This window comes from Sinocyclocheilus anshuiensis, unplaced genomic scaffold (genome assembly GCF_001515605.1).
Source record: "Sinocyclocheilus anshuiensis isolate Anshui unplaced genomic scaffold, SAMN03320099.WGS_v1.1 scaffold1536, whole genome shotgun sequence".
Lineage (NCBI taxonomy): Eukaryota > Metazoa > Chordata > Actinopteri > Cypriniformes > Cyprinidae > Sinocyclocheilus > Sinocyclocheilus anshuiensis.
The window spans coordinates 245,494-259,046 of NW_015555801.1; the positions used below are offsets into that span (position 1 = coordinate 245,494).

A 13,553-nucleotide genomic window follows, 5' to 3' on the forward strand; every position below is an offset into this window, starting at 1 on the left:
GTGTTTTACCTCGCTATAAGCTTCAAACAGGTGAAATAAACACGAGCAAAAGCGTGTCACTCGTCCTGATCCAGGTCAGACCCTCTTTATGGTTTTGTTAACCCGTTTGTGTCCTCGTCAGGTGCATGAACCTGGCCTAGAAAATGTAAATAATGTAAAACCAGAAGAATATGCCTATAACGTAACGAGCATTTGTAACGCAAACATTAGCCACAAGATGGCGCATGCTAACAAAGAAGTAAACACACAGACACGTCCATCATAGCCAGTGTGCTTTTGGTATGAATAATATCACATTTGAATTAAAAATATGTTTGTGATGATAGACATAAAGAAAATATGTCAGTTATTTTCACTATAGAGGTATATAGGCTATAGGCTAATAAAAATATATAAGTATGCATATAATTTTTAAATGCAGAAATGCAAGTGTATTTATTATATATTTTTTATAAAAAAAAAAAAATAATTATACGATTAAAACAATTTTAATTACCTAAAAAAAATATTTTTAAATGTCAGGAGATAAAAAAAATATATGTCAAAAGTTGTTTTATTGACTGAAATTATGGTTTGTTGGCTGAGGTCTCCAAAAAACTATTTGCCTCACTTCATTTAATTTTCCCCTTTAAGTCAGTAAAAGAAAATGGGGCATCGGTGGCCCTGCAGTGATTCAGGAGAGAGAAATATTTGTCTTCTCATAACACACTGGAATAAATAAATAAATATGTTTTTGAAATCATATTATTTTAGGCCCAAATCCAGAGGCCAATTGTGGGTGAATCGTGAAAGGAGAATTTAAAGCTCACTATCTTCCTGTTTTTTATTGCTTAACCACCATAATTAAAAAAAAATATATATATATACTGTATCAGAATGGCACCTTTCACTGAAATTATCTAATTATATCTGCAGCCATTTTGACCTTTTAACCGTAAATGTGTAATTGTTAAAGCTAAGCTTTGAACGTTATATTGGGCATCATGAGGTGAACGCAAGCGGCTTTTACTGTGAGCCACGTCTGTACAGGTCAAAGAGGGAAATTCCCTTCAAATAGATCATCAGTGAATCTGCGGAGCAGCATTTGCATTCAGCTGTCACATGTAACTCCACCCAGCCATGCAATTATCATACCATCTTTCATGCAACATTTGTGACGGATGTTTCCCTCTTTCAACTTACTGTTGTGTAAAGGTATCAGAATCAGGCCTCCGTTCTCTACTGTATGTTGAACAGGTTATATATGTGAAACTGCCCTTATACACTCCATAATTAGTGTGTTGCTCTGTGACGGGTTTCGCCTCTAATTGAGCACTTCAAGCTCACACTAAATACAGCAAATTAATTCAAAGATGTTCAAATGTTCACTGCGGTTACTCGCTATGCATGTTAATATGCTATGGCCATGCTGCATATCTGTAACTGGCAGAAAATGCATGAAATATGGGCGCAGGACTTTATATTTACATTTAACGCATTTAGCAGATGCTTTTATCCACAGCCACTTACAAGTTGTTGTTGGTTTTTCCGCTTTTATGAGGTATTTAGGGCAAAACAAAACCTATTAGTAATAAAATAGTTTTGTTTTAAATGTACTCAAATATTTGTAAATTTGTATACAGGACACTACATAAGGAGATTTTGTTTTTGGTCTATAATCTCAAAGTCATTATAACATTTATGTTTCATTTTTGTATTTGCTAAACACCTTTATTTTTGTTTGTTTGTTTTGGATGGGTTGTTTTTTGTTTGTTTTCTTTTGTTTTGTTAGTCTGTAGGTGGATGAAACACAAACATGCACTTTAGAAACAAAAGTTTTGACTGATAAACAAAAAAGTGTAAAGAAAAACAGCTTATTTTTATGCCACTAACTTGTTCGAACATGTTTCCCAAACATTCCCCCATTTGCTATTGGTCAAAAAAATGTAGCTCCGCCCCTAAAGTCATGCTATAGACAGAAAGCTGCCTTTGAGTTAAATTATGCACATGAACTAGATTTTGTTTTTGCTCATTTGTTTGTTTGTTTTTGTAAATTATTATTATTATTATTTGTTTTTAGTTTTGGCCTTTTATCACTTTTTACATTATTTTAATATTTTAAAACAATAAAACTTAGATTTGTTGTTGTTTAATTAAAATAACTCATACTCATGTTGCATCATCACAAAATGTTTTATCCCAAACTGAAATTATAAGAACATATTTATGGTTTACATGTACAATATTTGTATGATTTATACAGTAGGTTATACAATAAGATTTAGATTTTAGCATAATAAACAGTGTTTTGAAATTACTACATTAATTATGCTTTTTTAAATGCCAGCAAACCATTTTTTTTTCTGTGTTTGTTTTAGGGTAGGCAGTTTTTCAGTTGTTCAGCAGTTTGTTTTGTTTTGTGAGTCTGTGGTTGGATGAAAAACAAACAGCTCACATTCACATTAGAAACAAAAGTTTTGATTGAAAACAAAAAAGTGTAATGATAAACAACTTGTTTTATTGCACTAGTGTAAACAAACCAAATTTCAAAGATATTTGTTTTCAAACAAAGATTTCTGTTTCCCAAAAATATCCACATCCGTTACTGGTCGGAAAAAATGGTAGTCCCACCCCCAAACTCATGCTATTGGCAGAGATCTACAATAACGAGCTACAACCGGCCTGTTTTTAATTATATTTATTTATTTATTTATCTTTCAGATAGTCAGACATTTTATGGGTGTTATTCCAAAAATAATCACTTAAACCAGCCTGGGACATGCGTTATACTCTTTGGACATATCAAGATTCATTCATTGATCTATGACTATAAATGTCCCGACACACATGTGGCTCCTACAGAGTCATCCCGCTTCGGTTTCTGGCGAGACACTGAGACTGATTCAGACGGCCAGACCTCAGGTGACGCTCAGCTCCACAGCTGGAGACCCATAACATCAATAACGGCATCTGACTGTGGAGATGATGAGCAGCTCTGGGTCTGAGGGTCTGCACTTACACCTCATTTTACATTCAACGAACGAAGTGACCCGAGAAGCCAGCGTAACTCTGTTTCCATTGAGAGATGGCATGATGGAGCTCGCTGTGAGTATGTTTTGGGGTTTCTGAGTGAGGTGTGCACGTGACCGCCCGAGACGGCCCAGCCCCAGACTGAGTATTCTAATGCAAACAAGGTCTCTCAGCACACAAAGAGGCTACATATCTCGTACAAAAGATGTGTTGAGCCCGTACACAACCCACACAGTGTCCAATGTCCTCATACAGTCATGTTTTGTCTCTCTCTCAGTCTGTATGAGTCTTGAGTGGTACAGGCCTGGAACAATGAGGAATTCACATACACTTAAACACACTGGGGGTGTGTTTTCGTCTCTTCGGGTCATGTTTGGTATGATGTGTGAATCCAAGATGAGGTTTTCAACATATTTCTGATATCTGTGTCCATTTTGTGCAATTTAATGTTGTATTCGTTATTTACGCACTTGTAAATGCATCTCACACATTTTCTACAAAAAAGCTAAATCTAATTTTTATTATGTATTTGTTACTTGCAACATTTTGACGTTTTTCGACATTTGTTTTGGGAGTAACATGCAAATATCATGGTAAATTAATATGGCAACCATTCAGTGCTACAGTATTTATAAAAGTATCATGGTAAAAATGCCTTTTTCCCTTGGATTTTTATCATGGTAAAATCATGGCATTTTGATGAAGTACCATGGAGTACTGAGTACATAATACTAAATATTATGGTACATGAATATGGCAAATATTTAGTATGTATAAAGTGCTATAGTATTATGTTTCATAGTACATAGCCCATATAAACATGATACAGTATCATGTGTGGTAATATGATAAACCATGATTTTTTTTTTTTTTTTTGGACACAATAACATGGAAATACCATTATTTTTTGGACATATTTTGTTTTGTTGTAATGTATATTATCGTGTAAACAACATTTACCATGATTGACAGCCATTTATTTTATTTAATAAATATTTTTTTATTATTTATTTATTTTTTATTATTTTATTTTATTCCATTATTTACCACTATCATTAATTTTTGCACATATGTAAATTACTTTTCCATAAATTATTTTTTCTAGGATATTTGGATTTATTTGCTTTTACATATATAATAGAATCTCTAAACAAATTCAGTGGCTTTTAGTGCTCATATGTGACAAAGCAATTACACAGTGTTCATATTATAGGCTAGTGATATTAAAATAATATTGAATAATAAAAATAAACAAGAAACTACTCATACATAACGTAATTATTCTGTAAAGGTGTAAATGAACAAACGTAATATCAAATAACAATTAAAAATTAAACTCATTAATTCAACAATTAATTATAAATAATAGCAATTATAATTGTTTACAATAATAACAACAATAATTATCATTATTATTAGTATTAGTGTTATTATTGCATAAGATGGTCATGCATAATGTAAAGATGTGTGTTACACAATAGTGTAATAAGTTTTGTTATGTTCCTTCCAGCCTGTATACAAGACCTTTTGAATTGAGTGTGGCTCACAGGACACGGCGGCAGTAAATGATATATGTGCTGGACTAATTCATGATTGTATGTGTAGTGAATGGGTGTGCCTGGCAGGGCCACTGTCTCAAATAACTGTGACGCTCTATTGCATGGCTCATTGTTGCGCGATAACACTGCGCCGGGACGACAGACGCCCCCGCCCCCTGGAACACCAATCAGATTCCCCGTTTCCAGCATATAATTCCCCATGTAGGGGCCATTTATGAGGCATTATGGGAGCACTTTAAAATCTCATTAGACGGGACAGCTGCACTTCGATACTGCATGCTGCTTTAGCCATTTCTATTATTGCTGCTGGGGATAGCGCTACCCCCTCTGTTTTGAGATGAGCCCCATTTTGGGAGCTTAAATGAAGCTAATTGTAAGCTAAGTCAAGAGTGTGTGTCTTTGCAGGCGGCATGATACATAGTAAAAACTGTAATGCTGCAGGCAGAAACAAGGCAGTAAAAAATGATTTATCTGAAGTGTTTGTGTATGTACAGTGTGCAAGTTGACGAGATGAGAAAATATATTACTAAATTCATCAGTAGCATATAAATAAACATGGTTTCTTTGAATAATTAGCACAAATATTGTGAATCAAGCGCTCGTCAATTCACTGGTGGCTTCATAATCTGATATTAACACATTTGCTAAAGGCAATCCAAAATAAAGTAGGAAACTGTAAAATGACAAAGAAATATTTTGTATTTCTCTCATGCTCTCATGAAATTCTCTCATTTCTTCATTTTGTTTACAACATATTTCTAATAATCTAAATTGCACTGTAAAACCTGAAAATGTGTAATTACATTAATAAATTATTTTACCTGATCTGACTGTTCAATGTAGCCATGCTGATTCTTTTACATTAAATAATATGTCTGAGTAAAAACAGTTTTACCATATTTTTACCAATTTACCACATTTAGATCATATGAATACACTTTTAGGTTAGCTGACAATACATTTTTACAGTCAGACAGACACAGCACAGAGAGGGTTTTTTTTCATGAAAGGAGTGCTATTTGTGTCCAAAATATCAGATTTATTTATGAATTAGTAATTTAATATTTTTTTTTACATTTTAATTATTATTTTAAAATATATGTAATAATAATGCATTGTTTCATATATGTATTATATTTTAAAACGATACATATTTTTTAAATAGATATTTGTAAAGGAGTACATGCATTTTGACATGTTTGTATTGCCAATCATAAAAAAATCTATTTGAAATATTAATAAATGTATTCATAATACATAACATGATAAAAATGTATTGAGTTTTCCTATTAACAACAGATCAAATTTATCTTAAAAACATCTAGGGTTAAAACAGAATAATCAGACTGAGTCTGTGAGTCAGAACACTTATTTTTCTAAAAATAACAGTGCACTGTCACTTTAAATAATCATAAAACCTGCTCAAGAGGAAGTGACATCAACCAAGTCTTCAGAGGAGCCATGTTTAAAACTTGGTAAGTACTGATTTAACATTCATAATATGTTGGTTTATCATGCTTGATAGGTTTTGCCATATAAAATGATCAGTGTTTTGTACTATTTACAGAAAAGTCATATTGTTGCTAATGCTAATGCTAGGAAGATAAGCCTAAATAATGAAGTAAAGCAGCAATTTTATTTTGAAATGGCAGAATCACCTGCATATAAGCGCTACAGTGTTTTTTATTCAATCTATTATGTTGTTTGTGACGATATGGAAGAAGTATGGTGGATATGTGTTTAGAAAAAGTCTGAGGTTGCTTTTTTGTAAAAAAAAAAATAGTGTGTATTCTACATTAGAACAGTAGGCTATGATATAAAAGGTACATTTTCTTTATACATAACATTTCAAAACAACAACATAATGGCCCTCCTTTCAGTGAATGACTTTAGTGTTTACTTAATCATTAAATGAAAACATAATGCTTCTACATATAGGTTTTAAGGAATGTCAAGTGCATTGTATAATGCATTCATTGGTTTTGTGAAGAACAAACCCTCAGAGAGTGCCGTCGGTGTGTTAGGAAAGACACACGCTCCAGACGGAGGTGAGCACACTGGTGTTCTCTGTTCACACCTGATATTTTTGGAACTCTCTTGTTCCAAATCGTGAGGGGAAAAAGAAGGAGGGAAAAAAATTGTCAATGTTTATGTGGAAAGCTCAGCGCTCAGATTCGCCTGCCATCTGAAGCCAGTGAGAGAGAAGAATTTGGCGGAGAGTATTTTTAAACCCCAGAGAAACCTCAAAGGCTGTACTTAGAGGGGGTCAGGCGAGGCAAGATGGCGGCGCGCCATACAAAAACCTCCCAGGCAGCTGGGCCTTTCAGAGCCGGTCTGCTACTGAAGTCACTGTCAGGCCTATACCTGTGAAACCTATACTTCTCTTTTTCTACAATAGTCTTGTTAATGCATCATTATTTCTGAACAAACAGGCCCAAGTCTCATTTTTGAATTTTCTGAATAGTGGCAGATTTAGTCAAGGTCACATGCTGAACAAAGCGGGTTTGATTTGATCAAAGGGCGACACATATGTGATAAGGATTATCTGAGTGAGGAGATATACTGTGATCACTGCTGCAGCATGAGACACGTTTAGGATATTGGAGCAGACGTTCTCATAACATCACATCAGATCATTCCCTCTCAAGAGCAGACATGAGGAAGAGAGAGAGGAGTGATATGACTGCTGTTCGAGAGCAGCTACAATGTTTTTAACAGCTATTTCTATGCGTTCAGTCAGCATACATTTTAAATTGACTCTGTTTACTTTGATAACACACATTTCTGGTCTTACTGATGACGATAAACATTCATTGTACATTTTTAATTGTACGTCATTATAAATAACTATATAGTTCAGTCATGAAACTCTAGATGGCACAGGCGACGGGTTGTTAACATAACCGATGATATTCAGAGAGTTAAATGACTTGGCACAGCTGATTGGTTCATGCTGCATATGCAGCCAATGAGCTTACTGCCTTGCATTTATATGGCTGGCTAGCATTCACTAGAGATTCCTGCAGCGCGCTTTCAGTTTCTCTGAAACCCTCCACCTTCTCCAGCTCCACCTGTATAGATCTGCTACGGGTTATTTTATATGCTTTTTGTGCAGCAGCAGTATGTCTTAAATACTCATGGCACCGTATCGCCGTATGCATTGGCAGTAGCAAGTTCCTGTACTTGCTTGCAGTAGCAATAATCTACAACTACAGCAATAACCAACAGCAGCAGCAATTCAGCAGCAGCGTAGCAGATCTATTCCGCCAAGACCATATACATTAACATTGTCATATCCATCACCATGCTAAAATCTTCCGAGAGTTGTCATGATTGAACTGGATATTGATAGACATGTCCTGATTAAACTCTGGTTCAGTTCTGAAGCTCTCGATTTGATTTTGATTCATTTGTTACATTCTGTATTTTATACATTCTATTTTTGTATCTCCCAAGTTCCAAAGGATGACAAAGTAGAAAAATTGTATAATAAATGAAAAGAAAACAGATACAAATACAAAGAGATTAGAAAGCTAGTGTTAAGTTTTATATATATAAGAAAACAAGCAGCAAAATTGGTTGCCACCTACTGATTCAAAAACAACATGGACGAATTCAGTGAGTTTGTTCAATGAAGGATTTATCACACTTATTCAAATAGTAACTGCTTTATGAGTTCCTGGATATTTTTGAATGAATCCTTAAAAAACAGCTCAAAATGCATTCGTGAATCATTTTGAAATTACACTTGTTGTGCTGTATGTTTTTAAGAATCTGTTCATAAGAGTAAATCGGACTACACTTGTTGCAAACATGTTGCTGATTCACTAAAAAGAACTTGTTCATAAGATTGATTTCTTTGTGAATCGGACTTTACTTGTTGCCCATGCATGTTGTTGATTCATTGAAAAGAACTTGTTCATAACAGTCATTTGTAAGTAAATCCATCTGTAGATATTGAGTGGATACTGAGTGCAGCGCGCGAGGACGGCTCAATAGAAAGATGTTTTCTTGCCTTTATTTCACGGTAAACGCCTTTTGTTTTATCACCTTCAATTCAGACTGTAAACTCGGGGAAAATATGACTTATTGTGCCGTTGGGGTGTAAATTGAACAGCAGGGAATGAGTTTTATTTAGCCTTTCTTCTTGTAGTGTGACTAGCCTTCACGCTAAATCTTCAGAAATTGTTGACAACAGCCAAGATATCAGTTATTTGAGTGCACATTTTTAATGATTTGATTAGTTTTATGTGGTTTTACTTGGTTTTAATTAGGGCTGCACGATAAATCGCATGTGATATTTAACGCGCATCTTATCAGTAAAGCCGGTTCTGTAATCAGCGGTAAATCTCCATCACCTGCGTGCTTTCACATTGAGCAGCATTAACTACACAGAGCCGTTGTTCACTAACGAGCTGCGCAAAACCACGTTCATATTCGCGCGATTTGTAGTTAATGCTGCTCAATGTGAAAGCATGCGATTTATCGTGCAGCCCTAGTTTTAATCATCATGTGGTTATTTATTTACGCCAAATGTATTAGGCTATTTAGTCAGAAGGCTCTTGGAACCAAAAAGAGAACCAACCAAAGCATAATACTTTTTCAGTAGCCTATAGTTCATTACTAGATCTTCTAGCTATAGGAACTGACCCAGATTTCACAGAAATGCATCCATATGCGCCGCATGCCTACACATTTGAAAGAGCACGTAATCTACATGCTCAACGAGCAGTGACCTGTAACAAGAGCACGTGAACTGTATCGTCCAGCTGACATTCTTCGCCATATGTTTCTTTTAGACATGGTAGATAGTTTTGTAGCTAAATAAGCACCAATTCGTAACTTCACTTTTCATGAGGGACATTAAAATCCATTAGCGTTCGCACTGACTCCCATATACCACAAGCAGATTAAATCTGGACACGCGGTGGCTGTGTAAATATTGCATAAACATTTTCCCGCCGTACATGCAGTAGAGTATGAATGAGAATGAACTAATGGCTGGGATTTATGCTGGCCGCTGATGGCTCACAGTAAGAGTTTTGTTCCATTTACCTGCTTGCGTCGGAGTATTTCGAATAAAAAGCCAATAATGTGTGTGCTGGTAAACATCCAAGAAATTACATGAAATGACTCTTGCGCTCAGCGCCTGCAATTCAGCCAACATAATGAAAAAGGCCGTTGCATTAAGTCAGTAGAGCGGTTTATAGACTGGGAAACTGATGCTGATTTCGAAAAGCATGCTGAGAAAACGGTATGCAGATCGGCACACGCACTGTTGTGATTGTGATCATAATTACAGTCATTAATATTATTGCAATTCACAAATGAAACGACTTGCCTGCGTATAAGTAGCGACCCGTTGACCAAATTGAGGATATGATGGCTAGACTTTTATAAATAGAAATCGCAGATGTTATTTTACTTAAATGAGTGGTTTTCAAGGCTTCTAAATACGTTTTTGTCCCTTTTTGTCCTATAATTCTGACTTTTTTTCTCGCAATTCTGACTTTTTTTCAGTTTTCAGTGCTTTAAAAAGTCAGAATTGTGAACTCAGAATTCCGATTCTCGCTATTCCAAGTTTCGAAATTTCGAAAATCTTGAAATTCTGACTTTTTATTCTCAAAATTCTGAGTTCATATCTCGCAAGTCTGTCTTTTTCTCAGAATTCTGAGGTTATAACTCACAATTCTGACCTTTCCCCTCTCAGAATTCTAAGTTTATATCTCGCAGTTCTGACGTTTTCCCCTCAGAATTCTGAGTTTGTCACAATTCTGACTTTTTTCCTCAGAATTCTGAGTTTATATCTTGCAAGTCTGTTTTTTTTTCACCACGAAATGAAAATCTTCAAAGGTAATTGCGACTTATTATTTCAGTTCTGACTTTTGTTCTTGTAATTGCGAATTTGTCTCGCAAGCCAGACATTTATTCTGAGAACTGTGAGTTTATACCTCACAAATCAGCCATATCTTCTCAGAGTTCTGACTTTTTGCTCTTTCTCTCAGAATTGCAAGAAAACAAGTCCAAATTGTGAGATTAAAAAAAAATCACAATTACTTTTTTCTGTTGTTGTTGTTATTATTTTTTTTATCCCATGGCAGAAACAGCTTCCATATCATCTGACCAATGTCCTGCAATTATTTATTAATGAAAATGCGTGCAGGTTCAGTCAAGTATGTTTTAAGCAGCAGTGGTTAGCATTGTGCATTTGAAAAGATTAATTCAATAGACTTTGAAAAGCAAATGAATTACAATCCAAAGAAAAACAGGTTGAGAGTTTGATTAATGGACTCAAGTGACACATAAAATACCGGGCGCAGATGATTAGCGACTGGTCAATAGCGTTGGCGAGTCTCTGCAGTGCTACCTAATACTCCCAGCACTGGTCAACATAAACACAGCTGTTTAACACCCTCCGCGCGCAAACCCATGATAAATCTCAGCTTTGTGTGAGGTCACGGGGCTACCTTTTCCCCGTTTCCTCTCATTCACCTCGAATTATGGGTGAATTCCTTTATAAAACAGTAAATGAGTGGTCCGGGGACGAATGTAATGACAAGTAATTATAGCTATATTACATTAAAACTAATTATGCAATTATGCATGAATACAAACACGACGATGCGACCGTTACACAGCAGTCAGATTAACGTCAAAGTCACTGTCAGGCTTGTCAGAGCCTTCAGCTCCATTTACCACATCTGGCAGTCAAAGCCACATTTAAGTTCGTCTTTTGGACAAATAATTATTCACAGGCATTGACAAATCCAAAGCATCGTTTGAACAAGCGTCTGTGGTGATAGCCATGAAGTGCTTCCTGGCTCATTCTCATGGAGTGTATTAAAATGTACGAGATTCAAGTAGCTCTCAAAAACTTAACCAGCTATATCAGCTATTTCTGTGTTTGAATAGTTGATGGAGCTTCTAAAAATGAAGAGCTATGAGTTGCCTTTAATATATTCTGGCTGCGCTTGATCAGTAAACGAGAAAATGCCAACCTAATAGTGATGTCTTTTTCATATTAAGCAGAAACTTTTCCTAGTCATACTCGTTTTAAAATTTTAAATGATCTCAGTGAATAGTTTAGATAAAAATTAAAATTTTTGCTCACTCTCAATGTTGTTCTAAACTTAAATGATTTTATTTTGTGTAAACACAAAAAGAGTTATTGTGTGGAATGTCCTGGCTGCTCTTTTCCATACAATAAAATCAATAGGGGCTGGAGATGATGGGTTCCAAAATTAACATCAAACGTTACTGCGACGTTACTGGGAGTTTTCAGCTTTTCAGACAAACTATCATATGAATCTAGAGGATTTGCGATATAGCATGCATATCATGTTTTTTTCATACTTCTGTGGTCATTCCAGTCCCCATTCACTTTCATTGTGTAGGGAAAAAAGTAAACAGGAAGTTTTACAAAATAACTCCTTTTGCGTTTCACTTAAGAAACAAAGTCATATGGGTTTAGAAAGACATGAGGGTGAGCAAATGAAGAATTTTCATTTTTGGGTGTACTGTCCCTTTAAGACCACAGAGACTAACCATTCATAATTATGCTGGGATGAGTATTAGCAAGTTTATACTCGTTTATAAAGGGAAATTTATTTTCAGCCCTCTCTCAGGAGTAAACACAAGACACAGCAGGCCCTGATGCTGAAAAAGAATATCAAACAAATTCAAATAAACAGCATGTCGTCCAGCACAGGTCAAGCAGGTTTAGGTCAATTCTACTGCTAATGCTCTTGATGCAACGTGTGTGTCTGAGGTTCTGTAATTCAATTCATGTGTTCTGATGTGTATATACTTGCATTTCTAATCAGATTTTGTGGAAATTATGCCCAGAAATGGCAGCCAAAAGAAAACCGCTTATACTATTACAGTATCACACCAGGAAAACAAATATTTTTTTTATTTTGGTTGGTTGTTTTTCGGTTATTCGCAATGTTGATACAGCAGGCATTAATGTTAGGTTGTGATTCTGTATCAAAAGGTGGGTGGATTTTAAGAAACGGTTTAAAATGGTACAATTGTAGCTTCTATTAAATACCAAAAATACTGGTGCAGTAGAAAAAGCCACACTACATATAGCAAAACCATACTACAGTGATATTCCTTTATTATATAACAATATAATATGTACTTAAAAGAAACATTGAACAAATTGAGAGGGCCTGTTCTAGAGACAGCCATGCATGCCCATGCAATGACACAACCTCCACCATGCTTTACAGATGAGGCTGTATGCATAGGATCATCTGCAGTTTCCTTTTTTCTCCACACTTTTGCTTTCCCATCACTTAGATAAAGGTTCCTCTTTGTCTCATCTGTCCATAAAACACTAATCTTGCCTTTCTAGTTTTGGTGCTGGTCAGAGGTTTGCATCTTGCTGTAGCCTCTGTAATTCTGTGTCAAAGTCTCCTGCAGACAGTAGATTGTCAGAGCATCACCCCAGCTTTCTGGAGGTTGTTGGCGATTTTACAGACACGTATTTTACGGTTCTTTTTCACAGCTTTTATGATTTGTCTGTCATCAACTATTGCTGTTTTTCTCAGCCGATCAGGACGTTGTTGGTTGCTGATGTCTCCAGTGGTTTCCAAACTCTTGATTTCTCCATGCCCTTTGTTTTTAATTGACTTCTTTTAGCATCCAAATTGCTTGCTTTTCTCTCAAAGTCAGCTCCCTTGTCTTCATCCTGGTTTGTGTGTGCCGTCATCGAATGCAAGACTCAGAATGCAGAAGCAATGGGTATAACTGATATGACACAGATATCTGATGCTTTTACTGCTTTTAATATCTGAAGAATTAATGCAACAGGACACAACCGATCACTTAGAAAGACCTGTGAGGCAACTGTTCCAATATTCATGCTTACATCAGATAGGGGGATGAAACTCTAAAAGTTCTGATCTTCTTAGTTGGTAAAACATATATGTGTTGAAACACCCAATAATAAAATGTGACATTGTGTAGTTTTGTCTAGAT

General features: G+C 35.5%; 1 long non-coding RNA gene across 1 annotated transcript in view; it reads left to right on the forward strand.

Annotated features, from left to right (window-relative positions):
• The first annotated feature begins 6,005 nt into the window (after positions 1–6,005).
• Positions 6,006–13,553, forward strand: part of LOC107674930 (uncharacterized) — a 52,912-nt gene continuing 45,364 nt past the window's right edge. Inside the window, exon 1 of the long non-coding RNA XR_001632560.1 lies at positions 6,006–6,043. This is a non-coding gene — a long non-coding RNA (uncharacterized LOC107674930). The remainder of the gene's footprint in view (positions 6,044–13,553) is intronic.